General features: G+C 44.8%; 1 protein-coding gene across 5 annotated transcripts in view; it reads left to right on the forward strand.

The window, feature by feature from the left end:
- The window catches only part of FOXA2 (forkhead box A2), a 49,182-nt gene that overhangs the window by 12,457 nt on the left and 23,798 nt on the right, over positions 1 to 12,927 (forward strand). For 2 of the 5 annotated variants that reach the window (XR_008376472.1, XR_008376471.1), the window contains exons 2-5: positions 4,836 to 4,912; positions 5,051 to 5,105; positions 5,297 to 5,395; positions 12,318 to 12,621. The exons of 1 other annotated variant lie outside the window; for it this stretch is intronic. The gene's annotated coding sequence lies outside the window, so the exon portion shown is untranslated. The remainder of the gene's footprint in view (positions 1 to 4,835; positions 4,913 to 5,050; positions 5,106 to 5,296; positions 5,396 to 12,317; positions 12,622 to 12,927) is intronic. 2 more of the 5 variants (XR_008376469.1, XR_008376470.1) reach the window with 2 other exon arrangements.

Consider the following 12,927-nt stretch of genomic DNA (forward strand, 5'->3'; position numbering starts at 1 on the left):
TTATTTCTGAGCTGAAGCCTACTAGCCTATTTCCTTACCACAGGATTCTGGGAGCAGTGGCCAGGAACCCTACCTCTGGCCCCCTTCTGACCTGAATCTGGCAGCAGGACAGGTGACAGGGAGCTGGAACGCACACCCTGCCCACAGCTGTTCTCCAACACACCCACGCCCCAGCCCCCACAGACATACAAACGCAGATCTAGACTCCTGCCTGTGAGGTTTGCCCCAGATAGGACGCAGACTGGCCTGCCACCATCACAGAGGGACCACCACCCAGCACCCGGCAGGCCTGCAGTCTGGGAGTAGGGCACCACAGAGAGCACATGGGCCTGCATTGCAGCAATGGCTGGACCTGCCTATGCCTGGACGTGGGGACACGAGGATTAGCCCTCCTTGAAACAGGGCTCTGTGTGGAGGTCCCCCTTTTTTTTTTCAAGGGTAGCTGAATTCCCTGTCCCGTCCATTTTTAGTGGTGTGAGATTTCCTACAGCCTTGGAATCTTCCATTTTGGCATTTCAGGGACACTTAGACACTGAGGACTCTAAGGCCAGCTCCACACAGAGTGAGTGTGTCTATGGCATGGGAATGGCCAGCTCTTGGAAGTGAACAGAGTTCTAGATTAAACTGTATCTATCCCCTGCTCTGTACTGGGAAACGGAGTGTCAGACTACGGTGGGAGCATGAGAACCAACGGTTTGCCACACTCAGGCTGTGCACTAACTCTTGTAAAGACAGCCAGAGCAGGGGAGAAGAAAATCTGGGGAGCTGCCTCTGGGGGCAGGACGCCGGCAGAGGGGTGTCTAATCTATATTTTGTCCTCTCTTTATTTTAATTACCATCCCCCTCTCACCAGTAGAGTTTGGCAATTAAAGGCCAATCTCTCTTGATTTCTTTGCTTTAAAAGGACATTTCGATTCACCCGGGCAGACAATTAAATCCCCCTCATGCCTCTCCCTTTCCAGAGCTCATGAACAAATGTGTTCCTATCTTTTCCCAGCATGGAGCAGTGGAAAAGAGTTGATCTCAGGTGCTCACCTGCAGTTATCAGAAGGCCAGACTCATTTAGAGAGCTCAAGTCTGGAACCCGAGGCGATCCCTTGATTGATTGCGGAAAGCGCTGTTTGGATTTTGCCCTTGCTCAGTAAACAACGAAAGTAACTGCCCGATTTCTCCCTAGCCTTCAGCACAGTATCCCTCTCTCTCCCTTCCCCCCAACTCCCTTCCTTCTTCAGGCCCCTGGACTCCTATTAATCTTGAAGGAACAGTTAGATGACAATTCCTTTATACACCCTCAGTTAATCCCTCTTGCCCAGCAGCCTGGTCTTTGGGGGGTGCTTTGCCTTCCTCTCAGGACTCAAGACTCTCTCAGAGAACAAACCCTCCCAAGTCCCTATGTTTGCAAGGGAGGATCCCTTCCGGTCCCCTACTTTGTTACCTCCAAAAGTCCCCCCCTAGCTGAAATGCTTTTCTTCCCATCTCTTGCTCCACACTCTTCCTCCAACGCATCCCCTCCACAAGTTCCCCCATCATAAGCCTGTTGCGGCTTAGACACAGAGGACAAAATTGAGGCTGTCTTTCTGCTTTTCGGAAGCAAGGCTTCTGGACTGGGCAGCCGTGATGCTCAGTATAAGCCTATTTGGGGTGAAAGTGAATTAAATTAAAATGGCAAAGTCACTTTCTGATGATCAAACTTCTAAGGTTCTCAACAAGCTCCCCATTTACTCCTCAATTATTAATAGAAAAAGGGAAAGATGTTCCATACTGTCCACGATTTGCAATTCTCTGAATAGACCCTGTGTTGTAATTAGCCCCATTCATTTGCTTTATCACCAGGAATAGGTTTGCTGTGAAGCTGTTGGGTTGATTATACACACTCTGCCATCAATTTGTGCAAAAACAAGTAGACATAATTGCCAGCCACCGAAACAATAGAAACGCTTACTACAAATCCTAAACAATGATAACTTAAAATTCAGTAATCATTTTTTACAAAGCTAAATGGTGAATAGTTTTCCTGAAGGCTCTAGATAGCCAGCCTGCGATGAATATGTTTTTTAAAAATTAAGGAACTTTCTCTCTTCAAAGTCCATATTATTTCAGATGGAATTCTTTTCTTATTTGCCTAATCGCCTTTCACCTGATAAAAGATATTTTTCAAATTATATCACCTCAACTGAAAGGGTAGTTTGTTATTATCAGCCAGCCTCAAGCAAAATGCTTTTCAAGGAGTCTTACACATCCACTTTCTGGACCTATTCTTTACAAGGTGCCAAAACCCTAATGTCTTTTAATTTTTACAACCAGAAACTAATCTCATCCATGAGCTCTCCATTTGAAAAATCCTAAAAAAAAATAAACATTACAATTTGTAAATTCTTAGGATTTAAGATAGAAACATCTTTCACAGTATCAAGTGTTCCACAGCAGTCTACAGCAAGCAGATAAATAAATACATATATTATTTTCTAAGTGAAAGAAAGCTCTGGAAGTTGGATGGCTATTTTATCATATACAGTATCCTTGGACAAATAAAAGTATATGTTTCCTACCTTTTCTAACTTAATTTTGTAAATGGGGAAAAAAACTCATTTGGAGTTTAATAAATTTATTATATGCCAATCTGCACATTTGATGAGACTCCACTATTTTTTTGCATAATGTCTGGTTTATGATGAGACCTGAAAAGTGGGAAGAATAGCAGATTGGCATGCACTCCCATCACAGGTTCAGTGGAGCTGTTCACAGCAGGTCACAGCGTCCTAATTGTCATTGGTAGTGCTATTTTGTTAAATATTAGTTTTACTATGACTCTAGCTAATTACAGAGCTTCACTCCGTATTTGCCTCTACATTTTATCTTTGGTAAAATAGCGCAATAATGTTAATTAAACTTTTCTCTAGAAAGATGATTTCTTTATATTTTTCAGTATTCCTAGAGATGAGATCTACATTCAAAACGTTTTGGGGGGGAAACAAATTTATTTATTATTTTAGGATTGTTTAAAACTGTAAATAGAGCATGGATTTCTATTTATTTGGGGGCAAAATTAGAATTGATTCTATAGCCAATATGAATTTTTTCTTTACTGCTTTTGTTTTGCAATGGTTACGCAAGTCTGCCGCACGCATTGGCTAATTTAATAGGTTAGATATTTTTTCGTTATTCAACACTGCTGGAGCCCGGGCTGAGGCGCGTTAAGTTTCAGAAAATAATTCAGGAGAAACATGCAGATATTTTGGGGACTCGGGTGTAACCTCCCAGGGCACTCTGAGACAAGCCACATTCTGTTTGGTGGGAGGGGTGAAAAACAAGACCTAACGGTGTTTACATGTGTATTGAGCCATGAAATTGAATATTATCAAAGTTGAAAAATGCAAATCAAATTAAAACCAGAGAAAATTGTCTTTGGAATTACAGAGGCCTGGATCCCCCAAGTGTTTGGTTAAATTGAAGCATTTAGAAAATGGAAAAACATCTAAACTGCCCCTCCCTGCTCTCCCCCCACCCCCAGGCATGAAACTTGTTTTTTAATTCTACCAGGAAATGTGTCAAAGTTTAAGCACAAATCATTTGCCTTAGGTAGCAGATCATGCTGAAATATATACATGTGTGTATATATATATATATATTTTTAAATTAAATGTTTCTCTTTACCTAAGTGACCCTAAAGTCGGACCTGCTTCAGAAACGGAGCAGCACCCACTTTCCTCATTCCGAAAAGGTCCCCAAGCCGCCTGCTCCCTGCGAGTGGCCGGGACACTTGTGCAGCCGCCGCGCGGCAGCGTCCAGGCGGCTCGGCAGGCTCCGCGCGCGGGCGGCGGGCGCTCCGGCTCCGGGGCTGGCGGGGACCGCGCTTCCCGGGCAGATCCGCGGAGCCGCCCGCAGGTGGGGGGGGGCTCCCGGCTTGTCGGTCCGGCTCTCCCAGCTCCTCGAGTTCAGGCTGCAAGGATGATCCAAACCCCGAGCCCTGGGAAACCCTCCGGGGCCGGTGCTCCTGCCCTCTCACTGTTCACATACTTCCCAGGGCCAAGGTGCAGGCAGCGGAGAGGGAAATGCCAGCGAAATACTATTTAGGGGATTTTTTTTTTTTTTTAAGCACGAAGGAGAGGGACAGTCATTGCTGCTTTCCCACCCCCCTTCCCCAAGTTCTAGATCTCAGAGAACCGACCTTAGGCAGCACAGCCAACCCCCCTGGACCAGACGCGTCCCAACCTAGACGCCGCGGGCGCCGCCAACTTTATTTATCTCATCCGTCCCACCCCGACCCCACCCTCCTGACCCCGGGAAAGCCCGGAGTCCCCGGCTTGTCCCGCAGGGGCCAAGGTCGGCGGCGGTCAGAGAGAGCCCCGAGGCCGCGCGCACCTGCCGGGCGCAGGTGGACCCGCCTGGGTCTGGACCCGGACGCGGGGGACTCGGAACGACGCAGCCACGCCCACCAGTTTTAACTGGGTCGTGGGGGACCTTGGGGACACCAGAAGTGGTTAGGATGTGCTGCCTGTGGCCTCGGAAACACTTTCATGTCGTTTCGTGACCGCTGAGGCTTTTGACTTGGTTCCCCCAGCCTGAATCTCCCCCGTTCTAGCACCGCTCCGCCGTCCCGGAGCCCGCGCGCCCGGGCTCAGGCACCAGATCACCAAAGGCGATGTGACATTTTCTTCTCCGGGGAGGAAGACAGTTTGGGGACCTCTGCGTCCTCCTGTCCTCCTCCTTCCCTCCTCCTCATCCCTCCTAGATTCGAGGGGCAGCCCTTGTTCCCGTCCAGCGAGCCCCCACGGAGGAGCGCGGAGATGTGGAAGCCGCTCTGATCTGAAACCCGTCCCCTCTGTCCTTTGCAGGAGCCCCAGGGTGGGGACCTGCGCGACCGTGGCTGAGGATGTGGACTCAGACTCCCGCCCACCTCTGGGCAGACGCCGTGAGTGGTGGCTGTGTTGGGGAGATTCCGAGGAGAGCTGTTTGGGGGGCATGTTTATGTTTGTTGTTTTCAAAATCAAGTAAAGGAAACAGCAGCCAATTAAAATGAAATATTTTTATTCCCCTCGCGCGTCGCCAGAGATGTGCCCCAGGGGAGCCACAATTTTCCCAAGCCTGTTAACGGGTGACAATGAGTGAGTGCCTCGTGTAATTTAATTTGCCTGTCACACTAAATAGAGCTACATTGTCAACCTTAGATCTACTCGTACAGATAGGATCGCCTTGCTTTGCCATTTGCACCATAAAGACCCCCAAAAGGGACACTGTATTGTGACCTCTACTCTTGAATTATTCAAGAACTTAATGACATTTTCCATTTTAAAAGGAGAACTAATTGCCATTGATGCAAAGCATGTGACCTCATGTGGGTGCCCAGTGTGAGAATGTAACCTTCTGTACGTGTGCGCGGAGCTGCAGAGTTCAGGTAAAAACAGGAGAAAATGTAAACAGGGTAAGCTCAAATGGGTGCTGAAATCAAGCACAGTCCTGACTTCCTCCTAAGGCGTGCTATAGAGTTCCACAAAATTCTCTTCACCTGACCTAGAATCCAGGTAAACTCTCACATGCATTTGGCCGACTTGGGGAACATGATGTGACTTTTGAGGTAGGAACGTTTAAAATTTTGAAATCCACTATCCTTTTGTAAATCTGACATGACTTTCTACAATGTCAAGCAAAATATCTAATAATCTGCCCTCTTTTTTGCTGGCTTTTCTTAATTTAATTACTGTACTTAAGTGACTCAAAGGGAAAAAGAAGCTCAAAACTGAAAAGGAAGTGGTCTTCAGTATTTGCTGTTTGAATCACTCTTGAGTTTCTAGGCAAGCTGGTGTTGGAATTCTTCACTACTGGGATTCTCATCCTTCACATTACTAGAAAATGGAGACTTATCTTTTTTTTCAAGGTGAAAAGACTCCAGTGTTTTTCCTACTGTCCTTTTACTCTTTTTCCAGCTCCCAGACGAAAGTGAAAGAGAGAGGGGCTTCTAGCAAAGTTCTTTGCTTCCACAAATTCCACAAAGACTGGGGGATGCTGTTCCCAATTCTGAGTAGACCTACGGTCCACTTTAACCATTTTTATTTTATTATTTTTTTTTGTAGAGACAGAGTCTCACTTTATGGCCCTCGGTAGAGTGCCGTGGCATCACACAGCTCACGGCAACCTCCAACTCCTGGGCTTAAGCGATTCTCTTGCCTCAGTCTCCGGAGTAGCTGGGACTACAGGCGCCCGCCACAACGCCCAGCTATTTTTTGGTTGCAGTTCAGCCGGGGCCGGGTTTGAACCCGCCACCCTCAGTATATGGGGCCGGCGCCTTACCGACTGAGCCACAGGCGCCACCCCACTTTAACCATTTTTAAAGTGTGAGTTGTGTTAGGAAGTTGGGGAGCAAAATGTTTTCCCCATGCTCAGCTGCGGATACTTCTTTTAAACTTCCAAGCGATGATTGAGAGCAAAGCAGGGTCATTTCTATGTAGAACAAACAGTTCCTTTTAAAATGACACTCCCAATAAACGTGGCCTGGCTTAATTGAGACCTATAATAATCGAAATATATTTTAAAAATAGAAACTAAGTATCCTTTCTGTGTTTGCCTGTGAATCCACATCTGTCTCACAGAATTTCTAGAAAAGAAAATAAAGGACATTTGAACACTTAAATGGATTTTTATGAACCCCACATTTTGTCAATATATTTGACACAACTGCTACGGTTGCAGGGTGGACTCACTGGTAAAGCAGAAGGCCTGGTACTCCATCTGTGGATGTGCACCAAATGGTATTTCAAAAGAAATTGCCATAAAACCATTATTACTGAAGTTATGTTATACAGCAACTGTGTTTTCATATTTATTTAAAAGAAACCTGTTTTCTTCCTTGATATTATGTGCTCTTATGTCTATAATATGCCAGAAGAAATTGAGTAAAGGTACCTAGTTCCCATTGCTAAGAAAAGTTTGGGTGGCGCCTGTGGCTCAGTGAGTAGGGCGCCAGCCCCATATACCGAGGGTGGCGGGTTCAAACCCAGCCCCGGCTAAACTGCAACCAAAAAATAGCCGGGCGTTATGGCGGGCGCCTGTAGTCCCAGCTGCTCGGGAGACTGAGGCAGGAGAGTCCCGGAAGCCCAAGAGCTAGAGGTTGCTGTGAGTCCTGTGACATCATGGCACTCTACTGAAGGTGGTAAAGTGAGACTCTGTCTCTACAATAAAGAAAAAAAAAAAAAAGAAAAAGAAAGAAACATTTTCAAGTCAAGGAAAGTTGGGACGTGTATGAGATGAGGGACCTTTTCACATTATCTCCTGTGATTAAAAAAAAACACTACTTTATGGGTCAAATGTTAAGTTAGCTTTAGAGATTTTTCATTTAGTTTTCCATATTTAAAATATTTTTAAAGGATTTGATGTAGACTGTAAAACATAAAAGAAATGATAATGTATAAGCATCTCATCAGAATGTCTATTCTCTCTAGCAGCGGATAGTATTAGAATTCAATAAGTTTTCCCACAGTGACAGGCAGTATGCTTTCAAAATGAAAATTTCATTTTGTCATAATGGATAAATGGCAGTCATTTTTCTTTCACCCTTAAAAAATGCCTGTCTTGATTGAAGACCACTTGAAGGACATTTTAAGGATTGTGGAAGATTTGTGGTATCTTCAGGGCACAGCAAAGCCATCTCCTGGCCCCAGTACTGGACGTCAGCCTTGTCCAGATGTCCAGTGGAGCCTTGTCTCCAGCCTTGTCCAATGGAGATTTGGGTTGGCAATCCAGAGAGCCAGGAGGAGGGATTTTATTCTCCCTGAGTTAGGAAGATTGTGAGTGCATGTTTTTATCCTCATTTCTGAATAGTTTTACACCCTTCCTCTCCTTTTTAAAGGATTCAAACTGCTGATATGTTGTTTTTAAAATACAAAAGTAAGCAAGTGTTGCTACTAACTTTCTGTGTCACTGTATTTATCCGCATTTAGTAATACATTACTCTACATGTATTACTACATTCTCCGTCTGGTATACGACACCAACATAGTCGAACTATGACATGGTCATTACAAATACCTTTAAAAACTCATCTTCTTGTGTTCGGTAAATATGCGTATTTATTTCATAAACATGCATTGCATTCCAATTCCGTGTCAGGAGTCTACTTAGGCATGGAACATTGTCCCATCATAAGAAGATGGCTGTGATGTTGCTCTGTGGTGAGATTTTCCAGCATGAGTGAATTTAGCTGTAAAAATGGTCTAACACTCTGCCGTGATATGTTCTCTTTCCTCATGGAGCTTGGGATATAAAACTCCTAAAAGATTTTCTTTATACTGAGTGAAGTTTGTGTGTTAGCATACCGGCTCCCTGGGATGCAGATTTGAATCACAGAGCAATTAAACCATGGATAAAATTGACCTGAGGTTCACCAAGGTTGAATGCTGTAGCCATTGAAGGCATTACTTTTGTAAGGAGAATACAGGGACTTTTTTTTTTTTTTTTTTTTTTTGAGACAGAGTCTCACTATGTTGCCCTTGGTAGAGTGCTGTGGTGACACAGCTCACAGCAATCTCTAACTCTTGGGCTTAAGTGATTCTCTTGCCTCAGCCTCCCAAGTAGCTGGGACTACAGGTGCCTGCCACAACACCTGACTATTTTTTTGTTGCAGTTGTCATTGTTGGTTAGCTGGCCCTGGCCCTGGCTGGAACCTGCCAGCCTTGGTGCATATGGCTGGAATTGTAACCACTGTGCTAAAGGCACCACGCCAAATACAAGGACTTTTAAAACATGCTATCAATATTTAGTTCCCTTTTCAAACAAAATTTTGACACCTGTGTAACTCTTCTTGACCACACTCTTAAAATGTTTTTTTTTTTTTTTTCTGAATTTGCTTATTCACTGGAACAAAAAGATGAGTTTGGAAAGGATATTTATTATCCAAAGGGGCTCATGTGAGTGAAAACTTGTGAGATTTTTCCCTCTACTGAGTTTCGACCATAACAAGACCTTCCCCCAAAGGTCGTGGCGCTGCATGAGATTCCTTCTGCATGTTTCCATCGGAGTTGTCAATGAATATAAACTGTGAAATGAATGATAGAGAGGCAATGGCCCAAGCCCAGATGGGTTCGTGGTGATGGCAGGCTCTCAGGAGAAGGGGAGCAGGAGCTCTGATTGAGAGCCGCAGAACTGTCCTGAACTAACAGACCCAGAGCCATTAGCCTTTGTCAACACAAAGCTCTTAAAATATAGAGCTATTTGTTTGTCCTGTTGTCAGAAGTTAAGTTGTGACAATCAAGTTGCCCAAGTAGACATTTAAGTTATATATGCCAGTGAATAAATAATGACAAGTGGCTAATTTTTAGAAATCCTTGGCCTATGACATCTGTACTTTTAAATGACCAGAAAATGTCCAAGAGCTTAGAAAGATGGTGTGGGGTGAAAGATAGTCCACTCTCCCTACCCTGTGGGCCTTTCTTTGCTGTTCTGTAATATTTCAGAAATGAACTCTTGCCTCACAGAAAGGGGAATACTGACCAAGGTGAGAGCTGGGAGCCCACCCTGGGAGAGTCCAGTGGGCAGGCCATCCACAAGGAGCCCTGGAAGAGCCCAGATGAGCCCCAGAGGGCTCCCCCAATGAGACACAGCCTTCATCTGTCCCCCCTGCCCACCCAGGGTGCACAGATGCAATGTGAATGATGACACGCCCTCCCCCCAAAAAAGAATTAAAGGGGACCAGGCTGTGGCCAGTGTAGGGGGGTTTTCCTGTTCTTAATATCATTTCTAACTATTTGGGCAAAGAAGAGCATACAAGGAATGGAACCCAACCTATTTAAAGTAAAAAATGTCAGCTCCAAAGTACACAGAGCCATCTCTGCCCCCTTTGAAGGCTGAGTGTCCTTCACCAGCGGCATTGGCTGCACGGAGGTTTCTAATATAATGTGATTTTTCAGAGTGCTTTGTTTCTGTGGAGAGGCTTCAGAAAGCCCTTGAAGTCCTCAGCCTTAAATCCATGTTAATAGGGGAAGTCTTTTTTTTTTTTTTTTTTTAGACAGGGAGATTTGGTTGGAAGAAACATTGACCCAGGCTGCACTCTGGGCAAACTAGGGCAAAAGACCTGATAACGTCTGCAGGGTACTTATTAACCACTCTTCATTTGCAGGATCAATATTTCCAGTAAAGGGGTCAACTCTCGAGATACACCGCTACATCTCGATTTTTCCTTGACACAACAATTTATTTTATAAATGCGTCTGCCGGAGAAGAAATGTCAGTACCAAGGATTGTGTCTTTTATCTCCGGGATATGCAAAGCACATTTATTTTCAGCTTTTATCTCTGGAATTGTATGTTGATCCCATACATATAGATTGATTTTGTTCAGGTAGATAATGAAAAGTCAAGTGGAAAATTACACAATGGCACTCACGATCCTAGTCTTATATCGGTATATAAATTGGTTTATTATTTCATTCTATTAAAGAAGCTTTCTTTCTTTTTTTTTTTTTGGAGCAGGAAAACTTTAAAATGCATCATGTCGTCAACCTCAATGTTTTGTTTTTTTTTTTTGGAGGAGGAGGTGGGTAGAGATGCAAAAGGCACAGTTTCTTCTGCTTTTTCTGCTGTGTTGGTTAAATGAGCGTTCAGCAGGGTGAGGTCATGGGAGGAGGTCTTGGCCACTTCAGGCCTCCTCCACAGCTGACTTCAGGGTCGTACACGCAGCTGCTGTAACTCTGCAGCCCTTCTGGGTCAGAACAAAGATGTCCACCACTCACATCTTGGGACAGAGGTGGATGGTTTTTTCACCCCAGACAATTCTAAATTTTGTAGGGTGACCAAAAGAGGCAACCCCCTCCTGAGTAGCAAGAGACTAGGGGTGAGAGGGTGGCCACAGAAAAAAAGGCCACCCCTGAGGGACAGCTTGGAGCCACAATCCTGGAGGAAGCATTTTTAAAAAACATCTTCTGGACATTTGGTAGCCCGTGGAGCTTGCTCCAGCTTAAAGCAATTAATTCAGGACACCGACATAAACTCTCCAGGTCTTTGACAGCTTGGAGCCGAAATAAAAATGCTAGTTCTCCGGGGAAGAGGAGAGGATGGCTAGCCCTTTTCTGGACTGTTTGCTTATAGGCCCAGAGAGCAACCTTCCTTGCAGAATGAAATGCAAGGGCACAAACAGTGTACCAGGGAGAGAATAGGAGATGGGAATGAACAGTTTGAACTATTTGCTCAGCAGAAGGCACCACAATGCTGGGGCAGGGGCTTTCCCAGGCAGCCGCTGTCCCTTCTTTGAGATCCTTTGTTGTAGTCTTTCTTCTTTGGCTAGATAAGAGCACAGCTGCAGCACTGCAGCTAATAAGGAAGGCTGGACTTACCCCCCTCAATCTCGGGGTGCCTCTACTGTTGTGGGTTATGCGTACTCCCCTTTTATGTTACCAGGGGCTGATGAGGGCGAGAACGGAAGGTGGGGGACACAGGACTCTGACTTGCCTCCTGTCTGGCTCGTGTGTTTTTCCTTTCTTTCTTAAATCCAAGCCACAATCAGATTCCATCTCTGTGGGTCATTTGATCCAAGAGTTCACTGGCTTGTACTGCTCAACCTGCCAAACGGCTGCCTTTGGGGGAAAAGAGGGAGAGGTGTTCATGGCGCGCAAGGAAGGGTGGTTTTGAGACGGAGTTTTTGGTTTAAATCATCAGACTTCTCTGGCTGCTGAAAAGAGAGAAAAGTTTTGGATGTTGATTTAAAAACATTTTGTTATGATTTGCTACATCTGAAAATCATCTGGGCCTTCTCCTCCCTTCACTTATTTTGTTCAGAACTCTAATGAATGGAGGTAGCTGGAATCATAGAAGAATCGGATGCATTGGAGATGGGACATAAAATGTACTTTTGTAATCGCCATGAATTACACCTGAGTAAATGTCATCTACAAAATTAATCACAATGTACTTTCACATTTGCTATTTTAAAACCAGAGCCCATGAGAGAATCCTGCCAAAAGAGAGGGCAGACATGATAATATTAATATTATAAAAATAAGCACAATGCGTGGTTTATGGTAAATTGATTTTTAAAGTAAAAAATCTAGTACCGGTTTGCACTGCCAGTGTGGGCTCCCCCTTGGTAGGTTTGCTGGTGGTGTTGGTTTTGGGAGTCAGGCTACAATGCTTCAATTCCATTGAAATAAGGTTGACTTATCCCGCATGGTTTTATAAGGTGAAAAGGCAAAATGTTTAACTGCAAAGAAAATTAATGGCTTACTATGATTACATTAAACATTCCAGAAGCCCACCTGGGAGAAATACAAAGTTTTAATGCTGCAGTTTTGTGTGTGTTCTTTCTTTTTGTTTTTGTCTCACTGACAAAACTAGTAGGAAAAAAAAAACCACTTCCGTGTATTTTTCCTGCTGGGTGGTCAGAAGGAAAGGCCAGGAAGCCAGAGGCCTCCCATTGAAAGGCTGCAGTGCAGAGTCGACGCGCGTACATGCAGCCACAGCCAACAGCACCTGCTCATCTCTGCTCACTGCCCGCTGGAGCTGAGTGCTGGCAGCCAAGGAGTCCCTGCATGTTCCCATAGCCACAGAGAGGACTCTCCTAACAGGGAACCTGCCCCGATGTGCCCACACCATATCTAAGACAGTCTCTAAAGCGACCAGGAGGCTCTTGTCCAATACAGTGAGTGTTACCTTTGGTTACAGGTGTGTGTGGTAGGGGTGCTGTATCCTCCAGCCTGTGTATGATGCAGAAAGAGGGCACGGAAAACAGATGAAGGGTTCTACTTAGACATTTGCAAATGCTTGATGGAACCATAGAAAGACAAAAAGAAAGCACTATAAAAGGTGTCATCTTTTGCTATGATTATTTGTGTGTATATATATCTGTATACACACACACACACACACACACAGAAATTAAAACCTTTTTTTCTATAAGGACTGTAATAAAGCCATCGAGTACAAGGTGTCCTACATTTCTTTTGCA

This window comes from Nycticebus coucang, chromosome 21, assembly GCF_027406575.1.
Source record: "Nycticebus coucang isolate mNycCou1 chromosome 21, mNycCou1.pri, whole genome shotgun sequence".
In the NCBI taxonomy this organism is placed as follows: domain Eukaryota; kingdom Metazoa; phylum Chordata; class Mammalia; order Primates; family Lorisidae; genus Nycticebus; species Nycticebus coucang.